The following is a 9,419-nucleotide window of genomic DNA, read 5'->3' on the forward strand; positions in this document are numbered from 1 at the left end:
ATTCCTGTTAGCTGAACAAGAATAATCCTTCCTGTGCAAGCAGAGAGCAGCCTGACAGTGCCTCCAGGAGCCACACTACCCTTCAGTCCCTGGAATAACGTGGAGTGAGAGGTACAGGCATCCCCTCATCCTCACACAGGCACATTTTGGGCCACTGGAATCAAAAAGGCTGCCAAGCTGCAGAGATACCTCTGGCTCACTTCTGGGTGTATAACCCTGCGGTTATGGTGGAGGATGGAGAAACAAGGGGATGGTTGGGGCAGGAGGTGCAGGGGTGACTAGATGTGACCTGATGAGCTCATTAACAGGCCTGCAGCTCTCAGCTCATCCCTGTTTTCCTGGCTTGGCAGCTCAGGCACGAGTAGACCCTTTGGCTTGTCAGAGTGGATCTTATAAGTCTCTAAGTTATGCTTGTTTCCTAGAAAAGAACTGAATTAAATAGATTTGCCTTTGCTCTTTTTAAGAATAGAATAAAATAAACCAGCCAAGCCATTTACACTTCATTTCCCTTGCTCACTTTGAAGCTGGGACAAGCATTTCATGCATAATCATGATGACCCACATGGCGACGTGGGCAATGCTGTTGTTCATGCTTCCCTGGTCTCTCTGGAGTTCATTGAAGGAGAACATCCCAGCATCCATGTACCAGCCCCATGTAGCAGCCAGGCCATTGCCCAGGACAAGCCTCCAGCTGCTGAGCAGCTCAAAGGCACAAACATTGAGGGTTAGGGCTGTGGCATTGGGCTTCTTTTGGCTACTAGGAATATTGTTTTGTGAGGTTTTTTTAATTTATTCTCTCTTTTGAGGTGGTTTCAGCAGTAAATGCCTGGTGAGAAGAACTTTCCACTAAGACTCTGCCTTTACTCCTTCACCATCCCCATCACTAGTGGGCAGGGGATGAACAAGCCCATTTCTTGAGGTTCATTTCAGGTTTGTCTTCTCTAGTTATTTGATTTGAGCAACCAGGGAGTTATATAGATAGGTTATATGTACTAATGTGTTTTTAAAAGGAGGAAGCAGTATCCATGCCCCTGACCTGGTTCATCCCAGGAAACTGGGCACCCATTTCTAACAGCTCCTTGTTCTGCTGTTTCACTCCACTCCTCTAACAGGCAGAGTGAAGCCAAGACCATGGGTAGCAGCTGGGATAACCCTCAATCCCAAGTGATTCCAGTGTCCTTTCTCTCTGCACCCATGTCCTATTCAGTGGCCTCCTGCCACCCTTTCAGCAACCACAGCTCCATCAATACAAACATTTGCATGAACCAGCACAGCTTCAGGTCCAGGCTCTGGGAACAGGGGGTGAGATCTGACTTCCAGCAGGACACAATTTATCCCTGAAGACAGACACCCCAGAACCAAATGTTTCCAGAAACTGGGGTGGTCACTTGTATATGTATTTAGGATTTTCTCAATTTATTCAGCAAATGACTCAGACGTAAGAGACACTAATGGTCAGACACATTCAGTATGATTCAGAGCTTGTCACAAGTACTTTATACAGCTCTAGCTCTTGGGCTTTAGCAAAGGGTTTTTAAGCAGTTGTTTCCCTGAAAACACTGTGGAAGCAGATAGCATGAATTATTGTTTATTTTCACTGTGTGGACAGTTGATCAGTGACAGATGTTTCTAATTGCATTAAGCAAGTGGAAATAATGAGAATTAGATAGCAGATTCTCCAGGAATTTACATTTAGATTGAGTTACACTTTGCTATTACAAAAGTAAATCCAATGTAGACAGATTGGTTCTTCAGCAGAAATGGAAGTCAATTATTTTGAATTATTATTTGATTATTTAAAAATGAGTTGTGTTCCTGTACTTAACAACATTTGACTCAAGGGGGATGATTTGTGCTTTTTGTCCCCTGAAAAAGGTATGGGATGAGGAAACAGTTCAGCAGCAAACATTTCCTTCACCTCCCCATTAGGGTCATGCTGAAAGGCAAATGCAAACCCAGGGGCTGCCACAACCCCTGTCTCACAGCACTTGGGCAAAACTCAGCTGACGTGGGGACAGCGGTGATGGGATCGGACTCACCCAGACCGTCTGCATCCCTGACAAATTGAATTAAGTTGCAGTGCTGGGAGATGAGCTGCCTGTCCCCCCCCCTCCCCTCTCAGGCACCACGCCTGGCTGAGCCTGGCAGCAATTTCAGGTTGATTATCTGCAGGCCGTGCCTTGCGTGGAGGGCGGCAGAGCCGAGGTGGGTGCGCGGGGCGAGGGGGGCCAGAGGGGCTTCAGCACCCAGAGAGGAGCAGCATCTGCTGCCTCCAAATGACACGTCCATGGCTGTCATCTCCCAGCTCATGCCAAGAGGAAATGAGCTGCTGTTCTAACCGCTGGGTCTGCATCCCTGACAAATTGAATTTAATTTCAGTGCTGGGAGATGAGCTGCCCGTCCCCCCCCCCCTCCCCTCTCAGGCACCACGCCTGGCTGAGCCTGGCAGCAATTTCAGGTTGATTATCTGCAGGCCGTGCCTTGCGTGGAGGGCGGCAGAGCCGAGGTGGGTGCGCGGGGCGAGGGGGGCCAGAGGGGCTTCAGCACCCAGAGAGGAGCAGCATCTGCTGCCTCCAAATGACACGTCCATGGCTGTCATCTCCCAGCTCATGCCAAGAGGAAATGAGCTGCTGTTCTAACCGCTGGAGGTTTTCTTTTTGGGATTCTTTTTATTTTATTTTATCTCCTAGATTTCAAGTTCAGCTTCAGCCACAGAAATGTGTGAGTTCCCTGTCAGCAGAAAGGGGATTTATGTGCAGTGCAGATATTGTGTGTCTCTGTTAAGCACAGAATCCAAGCTGTATTATTTTTTTAACTAACTATCTGGCTCAGCTTTTAGTATTTTTTTCCCCTTTTGCCTAATGGGAGCCTTATCCAGAACTCCTTGAAGTCACAGAGTCTGTCCATCAGCTTCAGTAGGCTTTGGATCAGATTTCAAATCACTGATTCATTATTAATTACACATCTGGGACTCCCTTTTCAAAGACTTCATTGTTAAATAAATTCACTTTTAGACATTACAGACTTGGCATTCTTGTGCATTTAATAAAAGTCTGGCAAACCAGCAAAGACCCATAGGCCAACTTCTCGTCTGGTATTGATGGATGAATCTCTACAGAACAGCAGTGGTTTACACTAGAAGGATATATCATATCTCCTTGCTCTCATATCACATCTTTCTGTTTGCAGCTAAATCTATGTTTGAAACTTTTGCCTTTTTTTGGTGATTTCTCCTTGCTTTTTCGTAACTTCTCTCTAGCAGCAAAAGTTCATTTGTGGATGCAGGCATTGCCAGGTGAAATATCTTTGCCATCTAGTTTCTCCTTTAAGCAATACTGGCATCTCCTTCCTAGGGCAAGCTGCAGCCACATCTTCAGAGCCTCCTGGAGGAGCAGGCAGGCAAATGTTCTCCTGATCCCTCTGGCCATTCTTTTCTGAATGGAAAATATCTATTCTAAAGATGTATGGTCTTTCTTGTACTCCTCAATAATCTAGTTTGAGTCCAGCCATTAAGACATTAAAACGACAAGGAGCTGGTCTGGAAGCTTTGTTTACACACAGGGATACTGTTTTATGGGGGAATATGTAGAAATACAGACCTTCCTACTGAAGTCCCCTCAACAAGAGGGTGGGCCCCGCATGAAGAAGCAGGACATATTACTGTGTGATTTAATGGCACAGGGTATTGCCACTTTGCAGATGAAGGCATAGGGACCAGAAACCCTTAGAGGTCTTCCCTGTGCTGCAGGCAAGGATCTCCCAGCTGTGCTCGTCCCATCCTTTGCTTCTACAGACCTACCTAGAGAATTTGGGAAGGGAGAAAAGGACAAGTTATTTTTTTCTTCTCCTGATGCCAAACCAGAGTTTAACATGGCTGAACAGTCCCAGTTAATACCAATGTCTGAAGAGATTGTGGGGATAGATTCAGATGACAGTTATGTGGTTTCCAAAGCTTGCATTTTATTTGCAGCTGTGTAAGTTATTTGGAAAGAAAAATCAAGAGAAATGCAGACTCCACCATTTGACTAATTAAGTTCTGAATGTTTGTCAGAGGTTGACATCCACTGAATCCATGGCATTCATTCAATGCAAGGCATAAAACTCACCACATAGTTGTAGAAGGGACTATGAAGGAAAAGGATTGTGACACTGGGGCACTCAAACCCCTGCATAGTCCAAGTAATTCCCCACTGCAAGTCAGACATCTCTCCTGTTTTACCACAGAGAAGGACAAAACCCTTCCTCTGCTCAAATTCACCCTCCTCAGTTTTACAAAGGTCACATACAATTAATCTTTTCACCCTCAGGTAGAAGTACAACTCTCCGAAACTGCAGCCCTTCAGCACAATAAATTATAAAGTCCTTTACTCCTTGTAGCTGGAACAAGTTTTGGGGTGGGCCAGCAGCCATCTGAGGGATGTCAGGAGGGAGAGGGAGACCTGTCATGCAGGCAGTGTGACTGCTGGCTAAGCAGCAGAGGTGCTTTCTGTTTTCAGATGGCCATTAAGATCTTCAGCATCATCTTCTGGATGGCTTTGTCCTTCCAGCAGCAGACTGATTTCCAGGCTGGCCTATCTTATAAGACCAGCTCTATCACTTGAAGAAATGGACTGGAAACAGTGTCTCTGATTTCCCTGCCTGTGCTGCTGTTTTAGGATCTGTTCCTGCCCATCTTTCCCACTGGGTTTAATGAAGGCAGGAACAGATACAGTTACTTAGTCACTTTGATCTCACTTTGCTGTGAGGAGATGTCTGTGTGAGACACAGAAAGAGACTTTCTGGATGCTGGCAAGGAGGTTCAACTCTTCCTCAGGGAAGAGGAAGGGCTCCAGCATCCCTTGAAGGCAGGCAGCTACTATTCTGTCCATCAGGGAAGCGTGGCTTCAGTGCCAGCTATGGTGGAGGACATGAGTTCCTAGGTCTGCTCACAGAGAGATGTGCCTGGGCTTGGGGCACCACGGGCTTGTCTTTAAACAAGGAGAGAGCATCAGTTGCAGGGTAAGGTTTGGGCCGATGTCACACCAAGACAATTTTCCATTCCTTGCAGTGCTGAGCAAAGCTATGGTGGAGGACATGAGTTCCTAGGTCTGCTCACGGAGAGATGTGCCTGGGCTTGGGGCACCATGGGCTTGTCTTTAAACAAGGAGAGAGCATCGGTGGCAGTGTAAGGTTTGGGCTGATGTCACACCAAGACAATTTTCCATTCCTTGCAGTGCTGAGCAAGCTTTTCAGTGTGTTGAGGGACAAAGAGCTGTGCTGTCCTTGGTTTAAAGCTGACTGTGCATTTTGGCAGCACATCTCAGACCCCATAACTCCAGTTGGCTCAGCCCATGGCTAGCAGCTCCCTGTGCCATGCCACTGTATAGCTTGCTTGGTCTGCTGTTGGCTCCTCTGCAGTGTTCCTGAGGAGAAAATGCACCAAATCCCACCCTGAGACACCAAGCCTGTAAGCTGACACATGACATTTCAGTTCAGAAATTGGATCACCTTTGGAAGTCAGCCCCAGTCACAAACTAGTGGGTAAAGACCACTAGAACCAGTTACAAACCTTGTCCTCAGCCTTCATTCTAGAAAAAAAAAAATAAAATGAGGCAGCCAAGAATTCCTTGTGTCTGAAACAAGAGCTGACTGGGAGAGAAGTGGACATGATAATTTCTGGCCACTGCCCCTTCCTCCAGACTTGGAGGCACTCCTGCCTTCAAGCATGGGAAATGGTGGAGCTGGCATCAGGATCCCTTCCTAGATCCTTCATCTGATCTTGTTTCCCATTCCCTCTTCTTGCATGACATTGCACCAGCCGCAGGCCAAGGATCACTCCTTTTCAGAAACCAGACTGCCTTTGTTTCCTTTCTACCCCTCCTGCTTAGAAAAATGTTCCCCAATTCTCCATGAAGTCTCCAAGCTGCTTCTTCCACGGTTCATTACATTTATTGCCTAATTCCACTATCGCCCCAGTACACGGGTCATCACCCACATTTGTCTGTGTTTACATTTTCCAATTATTTCCTTAGTAGCTGTTTATCACTAACAGTTTTCACCCTGCCTGAGTTCTCTCCTGATCTCTGCTTCTTATTTCTTCTTTATTCTTTCTATAGGGAAAATAGATTTTTTTGTTTCTTAATAAAATACACTCCCTGTCTCATCTGGTCATTCATTTCACCCTCCTTCTTTTTAATGGGCCTTGTTTATCATCAGCACTTCTCTTTACAAATAGCAGGGGAAATAAGCCTTTCTTATTCCCCACCCCCCATTAATGCCTATGGGGAGCAAGTATTATTTTGCTTTCTTCTCTTTCAAGCTAAGGCAAATTATCAACTCTCCATTGCCTCCTCCTTTATTTATGGGGATCACCATGTGAGGATGGGGAGCCTGCAGTCAGGAAGTGAAGCCCAGCATCCTTGTCCTCATCCACCAGCAGATTGCATCTTCAAGGGCATTAGGAACAGTGTTGTTTGGAGAAGGCAGTGGTTGGACCTGTTCGGGCTGCAGACAAGCCTGAGATGCTCCAGAATGCTCTGAGGGCTTCAGCCACATGGGGTTTGAGCATTCCTTGTGTTAGCTCAGCAGGTACCACAGGAGAAATAACTGAACTTTGAAATATGGAGGCAGGACTTGCCTGTGCCCAGTCCCTGTTGACATGGGTGACTGCTGGATGTGGTGACTGCTGTGAACTGATGGAGGGGACCACCCCAGAGGATCTAGGCAGCTTCCTTGCTGTGTCCCAAGGAGTGCTGGACATGTAAACCTTTGCTGCCCAGAGACACAGCTGGTTGGCTCCATAGATAGGCTCTGAATATATGGACTTATTAGGGAAGACTATAGACAGTGCTGAAGATGAGTAGCTGAAGGCAGGGGGAGTTTATATAATTTTGTAGATTACAAGTTGTTGAGTTTCTCCATCCAATGTGAAGTAATCATGGTTTTCTCACAAGCCTGACCCTTGATTATATTCAGCACCTTCTCCTGGCTCAAGAAGCAAAGACTCCGTTAGGGGCTCACCAAGGCAAGAAGTGTCCTCTCTGTTGCAGGACAAGATGTATTAGACCCTGCCCCATGGTCCAGGAGAGTCACAGGCAGGTCCTGGCTACCACTCTGGTGAACCCGGAGGCTACACTCACGCGAAGGAGATTAGAGATCAGATTATCAGTGGGGATGTCAGTGAAGGAACACTGATTTACTGTGCCTTGGGAGCTGAACATGCACAATGCATCCTTCTTTTATCCAGCTTCAAGGCTGAAGCTGTTTGCCTGGCTCTCCCATTTCTTGCAGGCTCTGACTACTCACCTCCCCAAAGCATCCGAGCTTCGCCACCAGGCATTGAGCGGTGCAACCAACATCTGGCAAGTGAGGTTCAGCCTCTCTCTCCTGACCTTCCCAGGGGAAGAACAGGCTGTCTGATGTGTAGCATTCTCAGAGCATGCTTTACATCTCAGTGTGTTAAGCCAGAAGCTTCAAAACGTTGTGGTATGTTCTTAATATAGCAACTGTGCATGTACAGATAATTAAACTGATGAAAGCACCCAGAAGGGCCAATATCCTTCAACTCCAGGTTTTTTAGGGGAGGGAGTATCTTATATTCCTGTCTTTATGGAGAATCTAATGGTGGAGTCAGGTATCCTGACTACAGCCCTAGGTAGAAGTACAGATAAAGAAGATGAACACAAGAAGCCTGTGCATCCCCCTTCCTGAGTCTCAGCACATGAGGATGTAGCTCTCATTAAGTGTAATTAGTTTCTCTGGACTCACAAACAGTGTGTAGGGTAAAGAAGGAAGATTTAATTCTGTGCATCAGACTTAGCACTATTACTAATTTTATTTACTTTTATTGCCATCAGATTGGCTAAAATCTGAACTAGTTTATCGCAATTCATAAAATGGTCATGGAGGTTCTGCCTGGGGTTTTTTTAACTAATTATTTTAATGTGTTTAGAAAATGTGCTACAAAAATAAGCATTCACTTAGCTTATTAAATACATTCAGCAATGAAGAAGTGACTTTGAGTCAGGATGGAAATTAACATCATTATTCAGGAGAGATTTTTTAAAAAGCAAATACAATACAAGACTACAGCCAAGCTAGTATGGCTTGGGAAATTATTTTTCCTTTTCTGCATCAGCAATAAGAGATCACGAGCACTTCCAAGCACCAATTTGTGTAGTCTGGATGAAGGGAGGTGGACATTCCTACAGTTGATTTGAAACTAGATGAACTAGAGCACTTCAGAGGTTTACAGCTGAAAAGATAAATGGATTGTCTGAGCTGTCCAATTTCATTATGTGCTCTAGCCAAACTCTTTCTTTAATGTTTGATAGAAATATGATCATATATTTCAAAATAAAAATGCTGACCTCTGTAGAAATTGTTGTTGACCTTGTCAAGGTAGCTTTAATGCTTGAAAAGCATACCAACAATCTCTCAGTGATATAAAGCTTCAACAGATGCTACCAAATCAAAATATATATAGAAGGCAGCTGGTTATTCACACTGGCTGAGCTCTTATCAAACCCTGTGTCGGCTGAGTGTGAAATGGATTCCTACCACAGAAAGTTGGCTCTGAACCTCACTTCATGTTCGAAGTTTGATTTGCCCCATGTGATACAGCTGGATGATTTAAAACACAATTGACTTTCTTGCAACAGTTGACTACCCTTTTTCAAAATTATACAGATCTCCAGAAACTGAAAGGCAAGGACACATGAAAACCCAAAATACTTTAAGCCAAACATTTGCAATACAGATTATCTGCATTAATTCATCATTTTAAGAAGCACTTTCTTAAACTAGGTCTTATAATTTCCTACCTAGCATGGTTCAAAGAATGTCACATCCATGTCATTTTTTTCCTTTGCATTAAGACAAGGGCTTGAACCAAAGCTTTGTACACAAACCCTCTTAATTCATAGCATGTGCAATTTGCATCTTGAGCTGCTTCAGTTTGTATTAATTTAGCAGCAATCTCCAACTGGAGAGCTTCATATAATCTGGTCTCTGTATCCATCACTGTTCTATGTCATGTGCAAAGAAAGGTGAAAAATCCTCGGCAGACTCCAGTTTTGTGATAAAAGCATGAGATACACTTAGTCCCACTCATATCTTTGCTTGCTTAAATTAATTACAGATAAAGGCAGTGAAATCCAAAATTCAGCCAGCATCTCTTAGTTGCAGGGGCAAGCTGCACAAGTTAAATGCCTTGGTGTTGCAAAAAGAGACTTTTTTGACTCTTTGCAAGGATGAGGGAAAGGAGAAGAGTTGCCTGATTAGCCAGGGTTCTCCCAGGCCACACAAAGATATCAGAAGGTGAGAGCATGCTGAAAGGACAGTTATACCAAGCAAAAAAAAAATGTAACATAGGTAACAAAAAGTCAGATGTGTTAAAGCCAGTGTAACTCAGGTCAGTGCATCTCTTCTCCACAGCAGGA

General features: G+C 44.9%; 1 protein-coding gene across 1 annotated transcript in view; it reads left to right on the forward strand.

Moving 5' to 3' along the window:
• The window catches only part of FRMD4A (FERM domain containing 4A), a 185,495-nt gene that overhangs the window by 65,975 nt on the left and 110,101 nt on the right, over positions 1 to 9,419 (forward strand). The gene's annotated exons all lie outside the window — the stretch shown is intronic.

The sequence above is a fragment of the Chaetura pelagica genome, unplaced genomic scaffold, assembly GCF_000747805.2.
Source record: "Chaetura pelagica isolate M959 unplaced genomic scaffold, ChaPel_1.0 scaffold66, whole genome shotgun sequence".
Classification (NCBI taxonomy): Eukaryota; Metazoa; Chordata; class Aves; order Apodiformes; family Apodidae; genus Chaetura; species Chaetura pelagica.